The sequence below is a fragment of the Heterodontus francisci genome, chromosome 19 (genome assembly GCF_036365525.1).
Source record: "Heterodontus francisci isolate sHetFra1 chromosome 19, sHetFra1.hap1, whole genome shotgun sequence".
NCBI lineage: Eukaryota > Metazoa > Chordata > Chondrichthyes > Heterodontiformes > Heterodontidae > Heterodontus > Heterodontus francisci.
In genome coordinates, this window is record NC_090389.1 from 50182199 (window position 1) to 50206927 (window position 24729).

Sequence of the window (24729 nt, forward strand, 5' to 3'; positions counted from 1 at the left end):
CCCAGAACCGGTCCCAATGTCCCAAAAATCTGAACCCCTCCTTCCTGCACCATCTCTCAAGCCACGCATTCATCCTGACTATTCTTTCATTTTTACTCTGACTATCACGTGGCACTGGTAGTAATCCTGAGATTACTACCTTTGAGGTCCTACTTTTTAACTTGGCTCCTAACTCCCTAAACTCTGCATGTAGGACCTCATCCCGTTTTTTACCTATATCATTAGTGCCTATGTGCACAATGACAACTGGCTGTTCACCCTCCCCCTTTAGAATGTTCTGCAGCCGATCTGAGACGTCCCTGACCCGTGCACCTGGGAGGCAACATACCATTCGGGAGCCTCGTTTTCGACCACAGAACCGCCTATCTACTCCCCTTACAATCGAATCCCCTACGACTATAGCCCTTCCACTCTTTTTCCCGCCCTTCTGAGCAGCAGAGCCAGCCACGGTACCATGGACCTGGCCACTGCTGCCTTCCCCTGGTGAGCCATCTCCCTCAACAGTATCCAAAACGGTATACTTGTTTTGGAGGGAGATGACCGCAGGGGACTCCTGCGCTGCCTTCCTGCTCTTTCTCTGCCTTTTGGTCACCCATTCCCTTTCTCCCTCAGCAATCCTAATCTGCGGTGTGACCAATTCACTAAACGTGCTATCCACGACCTCCTCAGCATCGCGCATGCTCCAAAGTGAGTCCATCCGCAGCTCGAGAGCCGTCATGCGGTCTAACAAGAGCTGCAGCTGGACACACTTCCTGCACGTGAAGGAGTCAGGGTCATCAGCCATGTCCCTGAGCTCCCACATTGAGCAAGAGGAGCATGATACGGGTCTGAGATCTCCTGCCATTTTTAATCTTTAGTTTAAACTTAGTTAAATGAAAAAGGAACGAAAAGTTTTTACCAATCACAATAAAACCAGAGAAATCGAAAAAGCCTTACCTTATAAACACCCCACCGAGTCCTTTTTTTTGGTTAGAGGAGGAGGGCGGGTGGGAGACACTACAAGTGTGGTGTCTCGGGTTCAGAAACCGCCCAAATATATAGTGTTTTACTTACCCAGCAGCCCCCTGGCCTCCGCCGAAAAACAAAAGGAAATTAAATTTACTTTCAAACGGACTTTCCCAGCTGCTCACTCGCTCACACGCTGCTCCCGAAAAAGCTGCTGCACTGAAAGGAAAGTTATTTTAAACCGCCCAAATATATAGTGTTTTACTTACCCAACAGCCCCCTGGCCTCCGCCAAAAAACAAAAGGAAATTAAATTTACTTTCAAACGGACTTTCCCAGCTGCTCACTCGCTCACACGCTGCTCCCGAAAAAGCTGCTGCACTGAAAGGAAAGTTATTTTAAACCGCCCAAATATATAGTGTTTTACTTACCCAGCAGCCCCCTGGCCTCCGCCGAAAAACAAAAGGAAATTAAATTTACTTTCAAACGGACTTTCCCAGCTGCTCACTCGCTCACACGCTGCTCCCGAAAAAGCTGCTGCACTGAAAGGAAAGTTATTTTAAACCGCCCAAATATATAGTGTTTTACTTACCCAACAGCTCCCTGGCCTCCGCCAAAAAACAAAAGGAAATTAAATTTACTTTCAAACGGACTTTCCCAGCTGCTCACTCGCTCACACGCTGCTCCCGAAAAAGCTGCTGCACTGAAAGGAAAGTTATTTTAAACCGCCCAAATATATAGTGTTTTACTTACCCAACAGCCCCCTGGCCTCCGCCAAAAAACAAAAGGAAATTAAATTTACTTTCAAACGGACTTTCCCAGCTGCTCACTCGCTCACACGCTGCTCCCGAAAAAGCTGCTGCACTGAAAGGAAAGTTATTTTAAACCGCCCAAATATATAGTGTTTTACTTACCCAGCAGCCCCCTGGCCTCCGCCGAAAAACAAAAGGAAATTAAATTTACTTTCAAACGGACTTTCCCAGCTGCTCACTCGCTCACACGCTGCTCCCGAAAAAGCTGCTGCACTGAAAGGAAAGTTATTTTAAACCGCCCAAATATATAGTGTTTTACTTACCCAACAGCCCCCTGGCCTCCGCCAAAAAACAAAAGGAAATTAAATTTACTTTCAAACGGACTTTCCCAGCTGCTCACTCGCTCACACGCTGCTCCCGAAAAAGCTGCTGCACTGAAAGGAAAGTTATTTTAAACCGCCCAAATATATAGTGTTTTACTTACCCAGCAGCCCCCTGGCCTCCGCCGAAAAACAAAAGGAAATTAAATTTACTTTCAAACGGACTTTCCCAGCTGCTCACTCGCTCACACGCTGCTCCCGAAAAAGCTGCTGCACTGAAAGGAAAGTTATTTTAAACCGCCCAAATATATAGTGTTTTACTTACCCAACAGCCCCCTGGCCTCCGCCGAAAAACAAAAGGAAATTAAATTTACTTTCAAACGGACTTTCCCAGCTGCTCACTCGCTCACACGCTGCTCCCGAAAAAGCTGCTGCACTGAAAGGAAAGTTATTTTAAACCGCCCAAATATATAGTGTTTTACTTACCCAGCAGCCCCCTGGCCTCCGCCGAAAAACAAAAGGAAATTAAATTTACTTTCAAACGGACTTTCCCAGCTGCTCACTCGCTCACACGCTGCTCCCGAAAAAGCTGCTGCACTGAAAGGAAAGTTATTTTAAACCGCCCAAATATATAGTGTTTTACTTACCCAACAGCCCCCTGGCCTCCGCCAAAAAACAAAAGGAAATTAAATTTACTTTCAAACGGACTTTCCCAGCTGCTCACTCGCTCACACGCTGCTCCCGAAAAAGCTGCTGCACTGAAAGGAAAGTTATTTTAAACCGCCCAAATATATAGTGTTTTACTTACCCAGCAGCCCCCTGGCCTCCGCCGAAAAACAAAAGGAAATTAAATTTACTTTCAAACGGACTTTCCCAGCTGCTCACTCGCTCACACGCTGCTCCCGAAAAAGCTGCTGCACTGAAAGGAAAGTTATTTTAAACCGCCCAAATATATAGTGTTTTACTTACCCAACAGCCCCCTGGCCTCCGCCAAAAAACAAAAGGAAATTAAATTTACTTTCAAACGGACTTTCCCAGCTGCTCACTCGCTCACACGCTGCTCCCGAAAAAGCTGCTGCACTGAAAGGAAAGTTATTTTAAACCGCCCAAATATATAGTGTTTTACTTACCCAGCAGCCCCCTGGCCTCCGCCGAAAAACAAAAGGAAATTAAATTTACTTTCAAACGGACTTTCCCAGCTGCTCACTCGCTCACACGCTGCTCCCGAAAAAGCTGCTGCACTGAAAGGAAAGTTATTTTAAACCGCCCAAATATATAGTGTTTTACTTACCCAGCAGCCCCCTGGCCTCCGCCGAAAAACAAAAGGAAATTAAATTTACTTTCAAACGGACTTTCCCAGCTGCTCACTCGCTCACACGCTGCTCCCGAAAAAGCTGCTGCACTGAAAGGAAAGTTATTTTAAACCGCCCAAATATATAGTGTTTTACTTACCCAACAGCCCCCTGGCCTCCGCCGAAAAACAAAAGGAAATTAAATTTACTTTCAAACGGACTTTCCCAGCTGCTCACTCGCTCACACGCTGCTCCCGAAAAAGCTGCTGCACTGAAAGGAAAGTTATTTTAAACCGCCCAAATATATAGTGTTTTACTTACCCAGCAGCCCCCTGGCCTCCGCCGAAAAACAAAAGGAAATTAAATTTACTTTCAAACGGACTTTCCCAGCTGCTCACTCGCTCACACGCTGCTCCCGAAAAAGCTGCTGCACTGAAAGGAAAGTTATTTTAAACCGCCCAAATATATAGTGTTTTACTTACCCAACAGCCCCCTGGCCTCCGCCAAAAAACAAAAGGAAATTAAATTTACTTTCAAACGGACTTTCCCAGCTGCTCACTCGCTCACACGCTGCTCCCGAAAAAGCTGCTGCACTGAAAGGAAAGTTATTTTAAACCGCCCAAATATATAGTGTTTTACTTACCCAGCAGCCCCCTGGCCTCCGCCGAAAAACAAAAGGAAATTAAATTTACTTTCAAACGGACTTTCCCAGCTGCTCACTCGCTCACACGCTGCTCCCGATAAAGCTGCTGCACTGAAAGGAAAGTTATTTTAAACCGCCCAAATATATAGTGTTTTACTTACCCAGCAGCCCCCTGGCCTCCGCCGAAAAACAAAAGGAAATTAAATTTACTTTCAAACGGACTTTCCCAGCTGCTCACTCGCTCACACGCTGCTCCCGAAAAAGCTGCTGCACTGAAAGGAAAGTTATTTTAAACCGCCCAAATATATAGTGTTTTACTTACCCAGCAGCCCCCTGGCCTCCGCCGAAAAACAAAAGGAAATTAAATTTACTTTCAAACGGACTTTCCCAGCTGCTCACTCGCTCACACGCTGCTCCCGAAAAAGCTGCTGCACTGAAAGGAAAGTTATTTTAAACCGCCCAAATATATAGTGTTTTACTTACCCAGCAGCCCCCTGGCCTCCGCCGAAAAACAAAAGGAAATTAAATTTACTTTCAAACGGACTTTCCCAGCTGCTCACTCGCTCACACGCTGCTCCCGAAAAAGCTGCTGCACTGAAAGGCTGTTGCAGTATTGCTTTCGGGGGCGTATCTGACTTTTCTATGGTTCCATCACCAGACAGGATTTGATGTATAGACCCATGTGATCTCTAGGCAGTTGTTGGAAGCAGCTACAGAGACCAAACGTGTAACCTACCTTCCCAGTATTGTTGTACATAAGTCAGTATCTTCAATAAAAAACCCACCTTTTAGATTCGCCAATCTTGTCTGTGTGTTGTCCTTTATAGCAAGAGGATTCAAGTGTAGGAGCAAGGATGTCTTGCTGCAATTATACAAGGCCTTGGTGAGACCGCATCTGGAATATTGTGTGCAGTTTTGGTCTCCTTATCTGAGGAAGGATGTTCTTGCTATGGAGGGAGTGCTAGACTGGTTCCTGGGATGGCAGGACTGACGTATGAAGGGAGATTGGGTCAATTAGGCTTGTATTCGCTAGAGTTTAGAAGAATGAGAGGGAATCTCATAGAAACCTACGAAATTCTAACAGGACTGGATAGACTAGATGCAGGAAGGATGTTCCCGATGGCGGGGGAGTCCAGGACCAGAGGTCACAGTCTAAGGATAAGGGGTAAACATTTAGGACTGAGATGAGGAGAGATTTCTTCACTCAGAGAGTGGTGAACCTGTGGAATTCTCTACCATGGAAAGCAGTTGAGGCCAAATCATTAAATATATTCAAGGAGTTAGATAATGGGATCAAGGGATATGGGGAGAAAGCGGGAACAGGGTACTGGGTTGGATGATCAGCCATGATCGTATTGAATGGCAGAGCAGGCTTGAAGGGCCGAATGGCCTACTCCTGCTCCTATTTTTCTCTGTTTCTATGTGATTGGTGTGTTTGCATCAAGAAAGGGGAAATGCAACATAGCTCTGCGAGCATAGGTGTGATGGGGAAATAGGACTTGATGCGAGTTAAGACATGGACAGCAGAGTTTTGGATGACCTCGGGCTGAATTTTATAAGCTTGCTGCCACTTGGATGAAGGCGTGGTGCACATGCGACCTGTGCATTGCTGAACCCCTGCGATATTTCATGCGGGGCTCATTTAAATGGAGGAGACAGAATGGACGCTCCCTCTGCATTATTGGGGGTGGCCGCTCCGTCCCCGGCAATGGTGTCCGGCACCACTGCGTTGCGCGGCGTCATTTTTAAAGGGCTTCAAGCCCTTACTGGCAATTTACATTTTTAAAGTGACATGCAGTGCAAATTAAAAGTTATAACTTTACGAACAGATCGAAGCCCCTCTCCCAACACCCTCCCCCAACATTCATTTAATGTATTTTACACAGAAAAAACTTTTCTTCCCATCACCAACTTTGTCCCCCGAACTTTGTTACCTTTGCCCTTCAACCCCTTCCCACCATCCTCTCAGCCAGTATAAAGATTTTTCCCTGCTCCTCCACCACCCTAAAAATTTCACTCCTCCCCCCTTCCCACCAGTGTCACATCCCGAATCTCTGAACGGAGATCCGTAGGTGCGGGAGTGCGGGCCCTTGGCCAGAATATTGGTGTGGGACGGCTCTTGGGTCAAGCTAAGTTATTTTGCATTTATTTTAATTTATTTTAATATTTAAATGAAGGCCTCGACGCTGAGTGGCAGGATGCCACACCAAAGCCTCGCTGCAGCCATTAAAATGCGGCGGAGCCTTCCTGGCATTGGAGGTCATGGCGGGCCTCTCCCGGAAGTATTTTCCAGGCCCCCCCGTCATGATCCCCAACGTCAGAGAGCTGGTAAAATTCAGCCCCTCAAGTTTATGGAGCGTAGAATGTGGGAGACCAGCCAGAAGTGCCTTCGAATAGTCAAGTCTAGAGTTAACGAAGGCATGAATGAGGGTTTCAGGAGCAGATGAGCTGAGACAGGGGCGAAGTCAGGAGATGTTACAGAGGTGGAAATAGGCGGGCTTAGTGATGACACGATATGAGGTCGGAAGCTGATCTCGGGGTCAAATGTAACACCAGGATTGTGAACGGACTGGCTTATTCTCAGATTGTTTCCAAGGAGAGGCTGGAGTCGGTAGTTAGGGAACCAAGTTTGGAGCGGGGACCAAAAACGATGGCTTCAGTCTTCCCAATATTTAATTGGAGGAAATTTCTGCTCATCCAGTACTGGATGTCGGATAAACAGTCTGATAATTTAGCAACAGTGGAGGAGTCGCGAGAGGTGGTGGTGAAGTAGAGCTGAGTGTTGTCAGCGTACATGTGAAAACTAATGCCATGCTTTTGGATGATATTGCTGAGGGGCAGCATGTAGATGATAAATAGGGGGCCAGAGAGAATGGTGCGGGAGTAGGAAGAGACGCCATTGCAAGTGATTCTCCCGTAATCCTTGACCTCCCTCGTAGATGAAAACTCTGTGTAATTCAGCCTTGAATATATTCAATGACCCAGCCTCCACTACTCTCTGTGGTAAAGAATTCCAAAGATTAATGACCCTCTGAGAGAAGAAATTCCTCCTCATCTCTGGCTTAATTGGGTGATCCCTTAGTCTGAAACTGCACCCCCTAGTTCTAACTTCCTCCATGAGGGGAAACATCCTCTCAGCATCTACCCTGTCCAGCCCCCTCAGAATCTTGAATGTTTCTATAAGATCACCATCTCTCATTCTTCTAAATTCCAATGTGTATGGGCCCAACCTGCTGAACCTTTCCTCATAAGACAACCCCATCATCCCAGAAATTAGCCTAGTGAACCTTCTCTGAACTTCCTCTAATTCAAGTATATCCCTCCTTAAATAAGGAGATCTGTACTGTACACGGTACTCTAGGTGTGGTGTCACCAACACCCTGCACAGTTGTAGGAAGACTCCCTTGCTCTTATACTCCTTCCCTCCTGCAATAAAGGCCAACTTTCCATTTACCTTCCGAATTACTTGCTGTACCTGCATGCTAACTTTTTGTGATTCATGTACGAAGCCCCCCAGATCCCTCTGTACCTCAACATTCTGTAGTCTCTCCCAATTTAAGTAATATTTTGCTTTTCTGTTCGTCTTCACATTTTCCCACTTTATACTTCATCTGCCAAATTTTTGCCCAATCACTTAACCTACCTATATCCCTTTGCAGACTCTTTGTGTCCTCCTCATAACTTGCCTTCCCACCTATCTTTGTATCGTCAACACATTTGGCTGCAATGCACTGTCCCTTCATCCAAGTCATTAATATAGATTGTAAATAGTTGAAGCTCCAGCACTGCACCCTGTGGTACCTCAGTTGTTAGTTTGCCAACCTGAAAATGACCCATTTATCCTGACTCTCTGTTTCCTGTTAGTTAGCCAATCCTCTATCCATGACAATATATTATTCCCCAACACCATGAGCTCTTGTGCAGTAACCTTTTATATGGCACTTTATCAAATGCCTTTTGGAAATCCAAATACACATCATCTACTGGTTCTCCTTCATCCACCCTGCTCGTTACATCCTCAAAGAGCTCTAATAACTTTGTTAAACACTATTTCCCTTTCATAAATAAAAGGAAAATAGTGCGAATGCTGGAAATCTGAAATAAAAGCAGAAACAGAAGGTTTGGCAACATCCGTGAAGAGAGAAACAACAGCACTTTCTGTTTTAATCCCTTTCATAAAACCAGGTTGACTCTGCCTGATTGCCTTATGATTTTCTAAATGTCCTGTTATGATTTCCTTACTGATGGATTCCAGCATTTTCCCAATGACAGATGTTAGGCTAACTGGCCTATAGTTTTCTGCTTTCTTTCTCCCTCCTTTCTTGAAAAGGGGTGTTATATTTGTGGGTTTTCCAATTTGCTGAAACATTTCCAGCATCTAGGGAATTTTGGAAGATTACAACCAATGCATCCACTATCTTTGCAGCTACTTCTTTTAAGCCCCTACGATGGAGGCCATGGGGACTTGTCAGCCTTTAGTCCCAGATCCTATCCTCACTTGACATTTTTCCTGCAAGAGTTACTGGAAAGTGGGCATGCATGGAAACCCTCGCCAATGTTTTCCCACTTAATTGCTAGTCTGTGCAGTTATTTGATCTTGACTGAGGTCATAATTGACTTCAGCATCAGTGAGTGAGAGGAATAATTAAGCAAGTTTCCTATTCCTGATCCCTTTCCATTGACTCCTGCTGGAAAGTTCTGTTGTTTCAGGACTAGATCAGGCTTGCTCTGAGGCCTTGTAAAAATTCTTAATGCATCAGTATTTGTGCAAAATTACAGTAAGATACTATGTACATTGTGTTTCAAATATTTGAAGGAAGTTCCGATGGTAAAATGAAGATCAGGTCCCTCATTGTGTATATGTGAATGTGAGTTCGATTCCCAGGATATGGTACAGCACTTAGAATCACTTGGAGTAGCTAACAGGCTTTCACCTCAACCATTAATATCAATTATTAATAAAGAAATCCTTGAAGCTGTTAAGGATAAAATCTTATCTTGTATATATTACTCTCTTCCACCTTTTGTTTTGTCTTATAGTTGCAAATGTTCTTACTGTCTCTTTATTTGACACAGGACATTCAGTGATGGTGCTTAACAGGCACATGAGCAAATTACTCATTAGGTTTCACTTCTGCTGACCAACATTTTGCTTGCTCAGAAAAGTTTGTATCTGGATTATGGTTTGTGTCCACATGCATGTCTCAGCATCCTACTACACAGTCTACATTTTAGCATCCTTTTTATCCACCCAGGCACTTGAATTAATTAGGAAAATAATCGATCTCCACCTATACACACTGAATACAGATATATTGTGCTGCACTATACACTCCACACACTTTTTGTCTGGATGCTTGTGGTTATAGTCCAAAGTAATATTCCAGATCTGTTTGAGAGAGAAAAAAGTACATAATCCAAATGTATTCCAAACAGGGCATGTCATTGAAAAATGCATCACCAGTAAATTATTGCTTTCTGTGACTTTTTTAAAATTCGAAGTAACTTGAATGACACGAAGATGTGTAATAGATTCATTCACTGTATCGGCAATTATATCCACTGAATAAAGTAGCAAGAGGCAAAGGTTAAGGAAGAAGTACAATATCAAATTCATTGCTAATTTTTTGCAAGTGGAAAGACCATGCAAGAACTTTCTGCAAAAGCTGGGATTTTGACATTTGCATGCTACAGATTGCTGCAGGCTTTTGACTTTAATTGCTTTAATAATGTTGCACATACAATTTTGGTGTATTTCTGAAAATCTTATTCCTATAAATCTGTATGTTCTTGTGTCAGGACAAGTGCATTCATTCTGCAAATCTGCACCTTTATTTATTCTGCATTTTTGTCAGCTCACATCCATTGATTTTTTTTTCTCAAGATGTGGGCATCGCTGTCAAGAACAGAATTTATTCCTCATCCTTTGTTGCCCTGAGAAGGTGGTGATGGGCCTACCGTTTGAACCGCTGGTAAGCGGATTGATACCAGGGAGTGGCTTTCTATGTTGCTTCAGAGGGCAGTTAAGAATCAACCACATTGTTGTGGGACTGAAAACACATATTGGGCAGACCTAAGGGCACAGGACAGATTATAGGACATGAGGCAGTTGATGGGGCAAGGCCATGAAGGGACGTGTTGAAATTTTGAATTCAGTGTTGCAGGATTGGGAGTCAGTGAAGGTCACCAAGAGTGAGAGTAAATGATTTTTATTTATTTATTGATACAGCACTGAAACAGGCCCTTCGGCCCACCAAGTCTGTGCCGACCATCAACCACCCATTTATACTAATCCTACATTAATCCCATATTCCTACCACATCCCCACCTTCCCTTGATTCCCCTACCTATACTAGGGGCAATTTATAATGACCAATTTCCCTATCAACCTGCAAGTCTTTGGCTGTGGGAGGAAACCTGAGCACCCGGCGAAAACCCACGCGGTCACAGGGAGAACTTGCAAACTCCGCACAGGCAGTACCCAGAATCGAACCCGGGTTGCTGGAGCTGTGAGGCTGCGGTGCTAACCACTGCGCCACTGTGCTGCCGCATGATGAGGGGCACTTAGTGTGGAGCAGGATGCAGACAACAGAGTTTTGGACAAAATGGAGTTTGTGTACAAAAGTATTGAAGAAATTGAATCTGGAGATAACCAAAATGTGAGTATGAGTTTCAGTGGCAATGGGGTATGTAAGGTTATGAGCAGAGGTGGGTGATGTAGAGTCGGAAATAAGCAGGGTGGTTGATGAATAAGTTGTGGGGTTTGAAACTCAACTCAAGGCAACCAATACTCTGAGATTGCTTACCATATAGTTAGCCGGGATGAGCAGCTGGGGAGAGGGATGAGGTTGGGGACAAAAATTATGGAAGTTTTGTTGGACAAAAAGGTGGCTTTGTTCGAACCTATAACATAATGTTAGACAAGCAATCTGAAAAAGTGGAAGTCATTGTGGAATGGAGGTTGGTGGTGAAGAGGTACAGCTGGGTTTCATCGGCATCCATATGAAAGCTGACTCTCTGCCTACAGATAATAAGCGATAACATATGAGGCAACGTAGAGGTACGAATGGACCCCTGAGGTGCTACAGATTGCATGGACGGGCAAAAAAGCCATTCCATAGTTGAGGATGAATTGGCTATGTTGGTACATGTGGGAGTGAACCACAAAAGTGGTTCTGGTTTGTCTTATACGAATGCGTTTCCATTCTTGCTGTGTTGTCTACGTCTCTTCCCTATATCTACTTCAGTTTCTAATGTGCACTAGGTTATCCAGTTGCTTCTATGTTGCCATGCTGTTATAGATCTCCTTCAAGTTATTAGCTGTTCTACTGGTGGATTGTGATTGATTTTGTTAATTAGATATTTTGTCAGGTTATATGAGGATTGCTCCCTTCATTTTCATTTTAAATGGTGATTTCAGCTTGGCAGTTTTATTGAAAGCCTGTCAGAAGTTGAATAAGACACAAGGCAGTGAGTTAAAATGTTTTGGAACAATTTTAACACAGCACAGCTTCCATAGATAAGAAATGTAGCTCATCATGTATAATCCTTGATGCATCAAGAAATGCTTTTTGAACCTATTTTAGACACACACTTCATTATGAATATATATCCCAGAAATATTGACTATAACTAACCCCAACTAACAAAAGGTCTGGTGACCCATGAATTACAGAAGTGACTGAATGTCTATTCGGATCACTGAACCTGAAAACAGAGCACAGTTAAGGGTCACTTCTGTAATCTGAGGGGCAGCAGTTTATTTCATAACATGGTGAATATTTTATTATTCCCTTCGACTGAGATTTGTTTTATAAATGGAAATCCTCTTTCGCGAGTACATTCTATTACATGTGACAACAGTGGCAGTAGTCTGTTATGTTTTGTGATGTCATTATATTATCATAGATTCCAGAACCCATGAAGTCTCATGGCATGAGGTCAAACATGGGCAAGGAAACTTCCTGCTGGTTACTACCTACTTCCCCTGCCTCAGCTGATGAATCCATGCGTCTCCATGTTAAACACCAATTGGGTGAAGCACTAAAGGTAGCAAGGGCACAGAATGCACTCTGGGTGGGGGACTTCAATGTCCATCACCAAGAGTGGCTCAGTAGTACCCACTACTGACCAAGCTGGCCGAGTCCTAAAAGACAAAGCTGCTAGACTGGGTCTGCAGCAGATGATGAAGGAACCAACAAGTGGGAAAAATATACTTGACCTCATCCTCACCAATCTACCTGTCGCAGATGTATCTGTCCATTAAAGGCCTGCTCAGGTCGGGGAAAAGAACCCGATCCGAACCTGACCGAACCACAGCGGATCCGAGCCTGAGTCCCTCCGATTTTGCACCGAGCCCGACTCGACCATCCCTTTACTTACCTTCCGACTCGGAACCTCCAGGAAGCTGCAACACATGCGTGATGATGTCATAGTTTCGTCACTCGCTCAGTGCGCAGATTCAGTTTCGTCCCAGACTCCCAGCTCAGGTAAGTTTTTTACTTTCAATACTTACCGGCAGAGCACTTACTGTGTGTGTCCGGCCCAACCCGACCCAGTCTGGCCTGGACTCGGCCCGACCCGAGCCCGAAAACTGGATCCGGAAGATGGGCCTGACCCAACCTGAACCCGACACATGTCGTCGGCTGCCATTGGGTTCGGGTCAGGTAGCAGGCCTTTACTGTCCATGACAATATTGGGAGGAGTAACCACCATACAGGCCTTGTGGAGTCCCTTCTTCACATTGAGGATATCCACCATCATGTTGTGTGGCACTACCACTGTGCTAAATGGGATAAATTTTGAACAGATCGAGCAACTCAAAACTGGGCATCCATGAGGCACTGTGGGCCATCGGTAGCAGCAGAATTGTATTCGACCACAATCTGCAACCTCATGGCCCAGCATATCCCCCACTCTACCATTACCATCAAGCCGGGAGACCAACCCTAGTTCAATGAAGAATGCAGGAGGGCATGCCAGGAGCAGCACCATGCATACCGAGAAATGAGGTATCAGCCTGGTGAAGCTACAACACAGGACTACTTGCGTGCCAAACAGCAGAAGCATCATGCGATAGAGCTAAGCGATCTCATAACCAATGGATCAGTCCTGCCACATCCAGTCGTGAATGGTGGTGGACAATTAAAAAACTAACAGGAGGAGGAGGATCCACAAATACCCCCATCCTCAATGATGGGGGAGCCCAGCACATCAGTGTGAAAGATAAGGCTGAAGCATTTGCATCCATCTTCAGCCAGAAGTACCGAGTGGATGATCCATCTCGGCCTCCTCCTGAAGTCCCCAGAATCACAGTCTTCAGCCAATCCAATTCACACCATGTGATATCAAGAAATGACTGAAGGCACTGGATACTGCAAAGGCTGTGGGCCCTGACAATATTCCAGCAATTGTACTGAAGACTTGTGCTCCAGAACTAGCTGCGCCCTTAGCCAAGCTGTTCTAGTACAGCTACAACACTGGCATCTACCCAGAAATGTGGAAAATTGCCCAGGTATGTCCTGTACACAAAAAGCAGGACAAATCCAACTCGTCCAATTACCGCTCTATCAGTCTTCTCTCAATCATCAGCAAAGTGATGGAAAGGGTCGTCAGTGCTACCAAGCGGCACTTGCACAGCAATAAAATGCTCACTGACGCTCAGTTTGGATTCTGTCAGGAACACTTGGCTCCTTACCTCAATACAGCCTTTATCCAAGCATGGCCAAAAGGGCTGAACTCTAGAGGTGAGGTGAGAGTGACTGCCCTTGACATCAAGGCAGCATTAAACTGAGTGTGGCATCAAGGATCCCTAGCAAAACTGGAGTCAAAGGGAATCGGGGAAAATTCCACTGGTTGCAGTCATACCTAGCACAAAGGAAGATGGTTGTGGTTGTTGGAGGTCAATCATCTCAGTCCCAGGACATCACTGCAGGAGTTCCTCAGGGTAGTGTCCTAGGCCCAACCATTTCAGCTGCTTTATCAATGACCTTGCCTCCATCATAAGGTCAGAAGTGGGGATGCTCGCTGATGATTGCATTTTTAATGACCTCTTCCTGCATTTAGTTGCATCTGTTTTGTTGGGTAATTTTCCATTTCTGTTTTTTTTTCTCCTTTGATTTTTTTTCTATTAGTTTTAGTTACTGATGGCATTTAAATTCCACCTATAAAGGGTTTCCAAATACTTTGTTGAAATTGAAATGGAGAAGAGGAGTGTGAGGGATCAACAAATATAGGTGCAGCATTCAAATTGAGCTGTTTTGGCCACATCCATCACTATCACATGACCTCCATTTATAGGACCCTCCACATATACCTGGACAATGTACTGTGGACGTTTATTGCACAGAAGGAAAACATTCAACCCATTGAGACTGAAGCAGTTCTTTACTAGAGAAATCCAAAACTGATCCATTGCCTTGTTCTCTCCTCATAACCCTGTATCTTTCTCTGTTTCAAATATATTTCCAATTTTCCCTTAGAAAAATGCAGTGGTGTCTTTCTCAGCCATTCTACAAAAAGTTCTGCTACCCTTTCTCCTCACTCTCTTAATGACAATTTGAAATTGATGACTCATCGCTGACTTCCCAACTCGAGGAAATGTTCTTTCCCTATTCACTCTATCAAAACTTTTGATAATTTTAATAGTCTCATTTAACTTTACTGCAGTGAAAATAGTCCCAGTATTTCACATCTCACCTTAGCGTATTTTCTCATCCTTGGTGGATTAACCTTGTACTGTCTCTAATGGCTTCTATGTCCTTTCTATAATTGAGCACCCAAAGCTACCCACAGAATTCTAACTGTGACCTAGCCAATGTTTGTACAAATTTATCATTTCTTATTATATTCCCAGAATGCTGGTGATTTTTTTTTTATGGCTTTATTTACCTACACTCAAACTTTCAGGGAATTATTTGTTTGGTGTGTGCATTATGGCTGTGATTTAGTACAATGCTTTAGTTCCCAAATTAGGTATGTGTCATGTTTGGTAGGTCCCACAAGAAATGTGTGCAATAGACTACACTTTACTTTCATCCTGATAGATAGAATCAGAGAATGGTTACAGCACGGAAGGAGGCCATTCAGCCGGTCATGTTCATGTTGACTCTCTGCAAGAGCATATTAGCTAGTCCCACTCCCCAGCCCTTTCCCCATAGACCTGCAATTTTTTTCTTCTCTTCAAGTGCTTATCCAATTCCCTTTTGAAAGTGACGATTGAATCTGCCTCCACCACATTCTCAGGCAGTGCATTTCAGATCCTAAACACTTGCTGCGTAAAATAGATTTTCCTCATGTCACCGTTGGTTCTTTTGCCATTCACCTTATATTGGTCCTTGATTCTTGACCCTTCTGCTAATGGGAACATTTTCTCTCTATCTACTCTGTCTAGACCCCTCATGGTTTTGAACACTTCTATCAAATATCCTCTCAACCTTCTCTTTTCTGAGAACAGCCCCAGCTTCTCAAATCTATCCATGGAACTGAAGTCATCCCTCATCCCTGGAAGCATTCTCATAAATCTTTTCTGCACCCTCTCTAAAGTCTTCACATCCTTCTGAAAGTGCATTGTCCAGAATTAGACACAATATTCAAGTTGAGGTTGAACTAGGATTTAATAATGGTACATCATAACTTCCTTGCTTTTGCACTGTATGCCTCTGCTAAAGATTGTAACCACTTTCTGAACCTGCCTTGCCACCTTCAATGATTTGTGTACATACACCCCTCGGTCTCTCTATTCCTACACCCACTTTAGAATTGCACCCTTCATTTTATATTGCCTCTACTCATTCTTCCTCCCAAAATGTATCACTTCACACTTCTCTGCATTAAATTTCATGTGTCTGCCCATTCAGCCAGCCTGTTTATATCCTCTTGAAGTCTATCACTATCCTCCTCACAGTTCACAATACTTCAAAGTTTTATGTGATCTGCAAATTTTGAAATTGTGCCCTTTACACTCAAGTCTAGGTCATTAATATAGATCAAGAAAAGCAGTGGTCTTAGTCCCAACCGCTGGGGAACTGTATGCCTTCCCCAGTCTGAAAACAACTGTTCCCCATTATTCTGTTTCCCCATCACTCAACCAATTTGGTATCCATGTTGCCACTGTCCCTTTTATTCCATGAGCTTCAACTATGCTGGAAAGTCTATTATCTGGCACATTATCAAATACCTTTCGGAAGTGCCTGTACACCACATCAACTGCATTACCCTCATCATCCCTCTCTGTTCTAAAAACAGAAAGTGCTGTAAATACTCAGCAGGTCTAGCAGCATCTGTGGAGATAGAAACAGAGTTAATGTTTCAGGTCTGTGATCTTTCATCAGAGCCCACTCTGTTACTTCATCGAAAAACTCTGTCAAGTTGGTTAAACACAATTTACCTTCAACAAATAGGTGCTCGCTTTCCTTAATTAATTTGCACTTGTCCTAGTAACTGTTAATTTTGCCCTGGTCTATCATTGCTAAAAGCTTTCCCAGCACTGAGGTTAAACTGACTGGCCTATAGTTTCTGGGTTTATCTTTGCATCCTTTTTTTTTGAACAAAGGGGTAACATTTGCAATTTTCCAGTCCTCTGGCACTAGCATACCTGCAAACATCTTCCTTATTTGCAGCCAGGGATCGATGACTGCATTGATTTAGTTGGCCAACTTTTCTCCATTCAGTGGCACCTGTATTTTTTCTGGAGAGTGGCTTTTAGCCCTAAATAGGATCCACCTCTTTTTTCTGCACCTAACTCTACAACATCAAAGTGAGTACTGTTGTCCGCTGCTGTGTCATTCTAAGCAATTCATTTTTCCTTGAAGAAAATATTTTGCTGTTTAATAGTGAGCCATAGTCCTTTAAAAGCTGCTCCCTTGCCAGATTTTGCACTTCCCAGCCGAGTGTGCAACAGGCCAATCTCTCAGACAAGCTTTCCCTGCACCTGTAATCTATTCAAATTGAGTAAAGGGATTCCCATTGCAGAACTGATGCAACCTATCCTTCAGCTGCTGGTGCTTGCACCATGGGTCAGCAAACTCCATTTTTGTCTGGCTTGCAAAATTGGGGCTAATGGTCCTGATTTTGATATAGCAGGGCATCTAACGCCATCTGCCATCAGGGCCTCCAGTTACATGTCCGAGAAGCCATGTGCCCTCTCACTTGGTCATTACTCGGCCCTGAGCCATCCTAAAACATCCTGCATTGTGTCAACCAGCACACTCCACACCTTCAGTGGAAGTGGGTGTGAGGAGCCCATATATATTGTCCCTTGAAAATTGTGTCTAAAATCAGCACTTGATTGATAAACCTGCAAGGGTCCAGTTAGCACCTCCACGCAAGTTCAGATTTGGTAATCAGCAATTAGGACCAAAATTGCCTGCTAAAACCAGACTTTCAATTGGTGTATCTTATTAACACAGCAGCTATTTAGCGTCTGTTTTCTCCTTTTGTCCAAAATAACTCCCATAAACCCGATAGATTGGATCTGTGAAGTTGATTGTTGTCTTGATGGGAAAGAGTTGAGGAAATTTACAGAATCTCACTGAATAATGTCAAGTCCAAACTGTAGAGAATTATAAGTTCCAAAAATATAATGACTGGCTCAGGGCCAATTCAGTTATCTCTGCTTGCTTTCCAGATCAACATTGCACTTACTCTGAGGTATTTCTTGTTTATTGAACTTAGCAATTTTCTCACTGTAAAGCTGAAGACATACACCATAATTACATGATTGTATGACATTTATTAGAAGGCATATAAAATTGTGACAATAAGCATTCAGCAAAGTGTACTGTCTAGAAAATGCACAATAATAAAATTGATAGTTATGAATGTGAAAGCATTAGTTGATTTCAACAACATAAATCAAAGAACTAAATGTTACTATCAAATGGGTGGTTGGGCTTTAGGGTTGAATGGATTTGGAAGAGGAAGAAGATACTACAGGAGTCACTCTTTCAGCCAGTCTTGCTTCTGACTGGTTCTTCAATAGTTGCAGCCCGCTGACTTGAGAACTTCCCATTTATCCCTACTCTTTGCTTCCTGTCAATTAACCAATCCTCCATCCATGTTAATATGTTGCTCCCAACTCCATGAGCCCTTATCTTGCGTATTAACCTTTTGTGTGGCAACTTATTGAATGCCTTTTGGAATGTGTTTATGACACATTGAAACATTTGGATACTGCTGTGTAAGACTTACTGTAACTCAAACTCATACCACAAAGATTCAAAGCTATGGATACAAGTTTGGCACGTAAAAAAAATTGGCTTTGATACAAAAAGCTAATATGCAGTTGGGTATTATAAATGGAAACGCCAAGAAATACATGGAACGACCTGAGGAAATAAATGAGTAACAAATGAGCCATTTGTCAACATGTACAAGATTTCTGCCCTGATCATGCCACTAAGAATGCAGTCATTTATCAAAATTTAAGCAAAGTTGACACAATGTAGTTGTACAAAGAATTATAAATGCATACTGGTATTAAGCCTGGAAAAGTTGGATTTATATTACACAGACCAGGGATTGAACCTGTGACCTACCTGCTCTGTACTGCATAGTACTAGACCAGGTAATTTACTTATCCACTGAACTATTGGGGCAATTCCTTTTTAATTCCTTTTTAACAAGGTAATAGATGAGTGCATTGATTACAGTAGCTTGGTGACACCATTTTGGAAAACTAATACATTGCACAACAGGATGTCTGATTTCCTAAAGGGCAGGGATTTCTTAACCAGACAATCGATAGACCCTTTTTCCACAAGGAGGTAAGTTAAAACTGGTAGGTGAATGACCTAGGCTACCCTCAGCATCACCTACCAGTGAATTCACAGTCCTATTGGCCAGTCACCTGACTCCTCAGGCAAAAATAAATTGATCTAAAAGGGAAAAGCCACTTTAAATTAGAGTTTTTTTTATAATTATACAAAATGCTAAGTATTCTATATGAAGTTTCTAGGAAGTGAGCAGAGTTATACAATTAGAACAGGCTTAGTATCAGGAGAGGTTTGAACATCAGAGTTCTTGTCATTAGATCCCAGTCTTGTTAACATTGCATGTAAAGGTATGTAAAGATATTAATTATTTATTAGAACAAGACTCTAAATTATTGTTGCATTCTACTGATACCTCCAATTTAAAATTCTCATGCTCATGTTTAAACTGCTCATGGCCTGGCCCCTCTCTGTAACCTTCTCCAGCCCTACAACTGTCCCAGAATTCTGCATTACTCTGACTTTGGCCTCTTATAACACTCTCTTTCCACCCCACTTTTGGAAGCTGTACCTCCATCTACTTATGACCCCCTGCTTTGGAATTCCCTTCCCAAATCCCTCTGCCTCTCCACTTCCTTTTCCTCCTTTAAAATCTTCCTGAAAGCCAACTCCTTTTGATCAAACTTTTGATCACCCCTTCTAATATGTGTCTTTGAAGTGCTTTGAGATGTTTAGGGCACTATATAGGCAGGTTATAATCAATAACTGAATATTGTTAAGAGATATTTGATCTAAATATTCTGGATACACAAATGGAAGATCATTGATGTTCTGTTCCTCATTTCCAAGCATGCGCACAAGGTTGTCTACATGTTGTCATGGTGACAGAATGTGATGTCTGGAATTGCAATGGGGATTCACATTTTGTAGCCAGTTTTGCAATTACCCTTTCCTCCTAGAATATGGAAACAGCAGCCCTAGGTTATGTTCACAGACCATATTTGCATTATATACCTGCACAAGTTCATTTAAAATTTCAGTTTAAAAAGATCAAATAATTTTTCTTTTTGCAGAGAAGCATAATCAAGAATCATAGGGATGTTGAGAAAAACAAATTCTTTATAATGGTAAAGAGAAAAAGCAAGTGCTTTGTAATGTTAAAAAGAAAAGCGGAGGTGCTCAGCGGTATTAGTCAGTGGCTCTTGGAAGTTGCAATGGCCCAGTACCAGTGGGTGGGTAGGGAATCCTGTAAGCTGCAATTATTTAAATATTCAAGTCAATAAAAGAGAATTGTGCTTGAGAAGTGAACACACACTAGTTTGTAAGGTCAAATTGCAGACAGTTTGATGTGTTTTTTGTGAGCTCTTAGCAGTGTGTTAGACTTCAAACTTCTTCAACACCAGTTTGCCTCTATCTTTCAATATTTTGCTCATACATTCACCAATTCTACTTTATTAGGAATTTGTAAGCTTGACACCATTGCCACTTTGTGTTCTAATAAAGGAAAACAAAAGCAGTTACTCATCATAGAAGTTCAATTTCTGGATGCCACATTTAATGAATTCCTAATGGTATGTAAAGCTTACTATGTGGGTTGGCTGCCCTGTGTAGTTTGTTTGAGTTCATGTTTTCACAAATTAAATTCTACAGATTTAGACAATTATCAGCTTCATAAATTATTCCTAACTCCTAATATTTTGTTCCCTGTAAGGGTGAGACTGAGTTAAATCTGATCCAAATATTCATGCTTGTTGTTGTGTGTCAGTTGTATTGCATTACTGGCTTTTATTATTAAATCAATAGATTGATTTATTTGGAGTGTTATAGGGTGGATGGTGAAATGGCCTCACTGAATACAGTGCAGCTGCATATAAAAATAAAGGACAGATTTTCCTGCCCCTCGACACCCCTAGACAGGAGCAGGACACCCAAAGTTGTCTCCCACTGTTAAGTCCAGGATTTCCTGCCTGAGCTATTAGCATGGCCCAGGAGCAATCCAACATTGCCCAAATGCCCTAACCCAGAAAGTATGGAACAGTTGCAGGACTCTCAGGCCTGCAGCTGTGTGTCACCTCTCCAGGAGAAGGATCTTCTAACAGTTCATCTCTATCAACAGCTAGAAGATCATTATCATGTGCTAACATTTGGGGATGTGGGGCGGGGGTGTGTGGGGGAGAGGGCGCGTGGTATGAGCAATGGATGGCGCAGTTGTCTTTTGGGGCATCGCTACATCTGGCCAATGCAGCTTGTCTGAGGAAATACCATGTAGTAGCAGGGCCAGGCCAACTGGTTTTGTAGGGGAACATTATGCATTTAATAGAGCAAGTTGTCTTCAAGTGACTGGTATATCAATCACCCTGGCTGCAAATGTCTTTCATCCAATTCCGATGAAGAAGTCACTGCTAACATCAATAAAACTAAAAGAATTGCCCTTTGAGATATTTGATAAATATTATTATGCAAAACAAATAAATATGTCTTTTGTGTTAAGATTGTAGCAAACAACATATTTGTTTGAAGTACAAATATAAGGCATCAGTGCTTCATCATTCTGCATCACTCACACCTTCAGCAGAGAAAACATGAATAATGATGCCCTGTGAAAGATGGGTGAGAATAGTTGCAAGTTCAATACAAAAAACAGCCTTTAGTGCTTTGACAATGGGAAATGATTGATGTAATTTTCATTCTTGAGCAGAAGATTGGAATTTTTTTCTCAGGATATTTTAATAATATCCATTTTAAACTTTTAAACTAAAAAAAAATCTAGGCATGGGCTTTCTGCTTAGTTTTTTCGGCACAGATTAGCATAACCGACAAAAGATTGGGGAATTTTAAGCGTATTTTGTATACAGTGCAACTCAAGTTTCTGTGATCTTTTGTGCTAGTTTTAAATGCATGGCGCTAGAAGAAGGCCCTACCCACAAAGCAGGCCATGCCCCCACAGTGAATTAATCACTATTGGGAGTTTCCGCGAAATGCGCTCATTTGCAAACTTTCAAGAAGGCTTTAAAAATTAAGCTGGATTTTGGGGCCCAAGGACAGTAAAAGGTAAGCTTTAAAAGGTTTTGAATATAAATTTTGTTTTAATTTACTAAGAAACCGACAACTGCACCTCAATGTAACTATAAAATTGTTATTTTTAAAAAGTGCATTTCAGTAATTTATATCATGTTGCTCAGAGATGGTGGATTGACACTGGTTTAAATTGCTTATTTTTTGTGATAAATCAATTTTCTGCTGTTTTAATCAAACTCCACCAAGTTACCACTCTTAAATATTTGAAGGAACATTATTTAAAAACTAGATTGAAACATTACATTTTAAAGTGCTGTCCAGTGATGTTGGCTTAGAACAGATTTTCTTTAGCCTATATACAAATATATTTGAGCGGAAATCTGGGGCAGGGAGGAGAGGCGGGGAAGCATTTCCAAAACTGGCACAATTTGCGCTGTAGTCGCGGATTCCTCCCTAAGCAGAAACTCTGCCTCACAAAATTTAATTTAGTTTCTCTCTTGGCTTAGTCACATAGGGGCTCAGTGACAGCACTCTACACCAAGTCTCAATGCCACAGACTTGAGACAAGCTGGAGCCAAATGTATGCTCCATTTTCTCTTTCCTTCCTCTGCTATAGCTGAGTCATGCTGATTTCCAACGTGTTAATCGAGAAAAAACTAAGCCCTTTGCATTGATAAATACTTAATCTCTGGCACTGGAGCTTGAGGCAGATACAGCACAGCTGGTCCAAGATTACATTCTTACCCTTGGAAAAAGCTGTTCCCTGCATTTTAATATGTCAGGAAATAACTGGAAACTGTTAGCTCATCCATGTAGGAAATAGTCCTTGTAATGAAAAATATAATACTGGATCATAAATGATTGAATATGAATGCATAATACAACAAAGAAAAACATTTCCATAGCTTTTACTAAATTCTGCATAATACCATATTTCTCAACCAGTGAATCATAAGAGGAATGACTGTGGATCTTGAAATGTTACGGAAACTTCTTTTTAACATTTATGCCTACTCATGTACTGATGGTGTAAGGGCAGACAGGTCAGGTTAGGCATAGCAGGCAGCATTGCATACAAAATGTGATTCAACAGTGACCATTAACAGTGACCATTCATGGGTGACTAAATTCGATAGCCCTCAAAAAGGGCTGCAGTTATTGCAATGCATGATAACCCCAGTCTGTTGATTGCAGTGCAGGCAGCAGGCCAACTTTGTGTCACCTGCTCATTGGAATGGTCTCCAGCTAGCACTAACCACGCTGTTCTTTAGCTGGATGCATTAGCAGGGGGTCAATATTGTGAGTGGCTCGTACTACTTAAAGCTAATCTGCATTGCTTAAAGGGGAGGTGCATTTTGGCTGGAGCAGATGCTGGGAGTTGTGGTGGAAAAGAATCTGACTTGGTTAAGGGTGAGGAGTGGCACAACAGGGGAAAGTGGGCTCTAAGTGGCACTGGAGATCTTGATGGAGGAGGTGGAAAGGAGAGATGTTCTGTATCCACAAGGGAAAGGAAGCCCTCCAGGCGACCTGGCCAGGCAGTGGAGGAACACCAAGAAGAGACTGATTATGAAGACACAGCAGCGTTGCTTGATTTCACACTATGTGTAATTTAGCAGAGAGATTAGAGGCAGGATCTGCACATGGTGAGATACTGCGCTCAAGTGGGCTGCAGCCAGGGCAGGGGGCAAGGATAGCACAGGTGCCAGCTCGCCAGAGCTTTCTTCTGCAGAGGGCTCAGGAGAAGATTTTGATGGGGCAACTCACAGAAAAACACTGATGGGTCTGCACAACAAAATGTTTGGTGCATGGGAAGCCTGCCAGAAAACCTGAGGTCAATGTCAAGGATCATGGAGGAGTCACAGGGCTTTTTAGAGCTTGGAGCACATCCTTTCCAGCACAAAAGTGGTGGCCAACTCCATCAGCACACTTGTAGACCAAACTGTGATGCCGTTTCTGATGGCCGATGTCTCAGCTTCCATTGCAACACAAGCAGTAACCACCCAACATCTCAGTGCTGCAGTGGAAGCTCAATCTGAAGTCATACAAGGTCAGACTGCTGTCATCATGACTGTGGATTACACTGTGCAAAAGAACTTGCAGCTATCAAAACAATCCGAGCAATCAGTCCTCCAGTGAGGATTGCTGAGGCACTGCAGCACAGGGGAGTGCAGTGGCTCCATGGAGGTAGCATTCATCCTTAACCCCTGTCACTTCGCCAATGCCCTTGCTGTTGCCTGTCAGCCAGCCACCCTAGACTACTGCTGCCCTTGCCTAGATGGTGCAGTCCGCAACTGGGCTGTTTAAGGTCATCCTCCAAGGCCATCTGCACTCTCTCTCACTGAAAGTCAGCAGCCTTCCATCAGCCATGGTACAGCCACTGGGATAGCACTGTGTAGGAGCACTAAGACAGGCAAAGGCACACGGAAGGCAGGCACTAAGCGAATGGACAAGGGGCATTAGTTGACTTTACTATGCAACATGTATGATTTTGCTTATAAGTTTTGGTTTGGGATGTTTATTTTGTGGTAGTTTTTTTTTTGCATTGTGGCCAAGGAACTGATCTGATGGTTAATCACAGAGTCAAGTTGAGGTGTGGGCCTATTGATGAACAGAGAATTGGGGTTGAAGTTACAGGTATTGCACTCAAGTGAGGTCGTCATGGGCATTCCAGGCAGAAGGGTGCTGTCTAGGTTTCCGACAGCTCCTCAGCTGCTCACCATGTAGCTGGTGGCAAGGGCTGTTCCCTCATGATGAAGAGGTTGTGCAGCCTGCAGCAGACCAGCACAAACAAATCTTGACACTTGCTCCGCCAGGCCCTGCAGGGCTCCTCCAGAGCAGATTGGAAGTGCTGTTTCAACGCACCAATATCCTGCTGTATTGCATTTTGTGTGGCAGCAAGGCTTTCATTGTATGCTTGATGTGCACGCATATGTTGGTGTGCGTTGTGCCCCTGAGTGCCCTTCCTGCTGTTGAACATCTGTTCAGCTATGCCAGGTTAAGAGAGAGTGTTGGTTGGAGTGTTGAACTTCAAAATGGCACTGCTGGCATC

General features: G+C 43.1%; 1 protein-coding gene across 5 annotated transcripts in view; it reads left to right on the forward strand.

Moving 5' to 3' along the window:
- cadpsa (Ca2+-dependent activator protein for secretion a) overlaps nt 1-24729 on the forward strand; it is a 593453-nt gene that overhangs the window by 192718 nt on the left and 376006 nt on the right. The gene's annotated exons all lie outside the window — the stretch shown is intronic.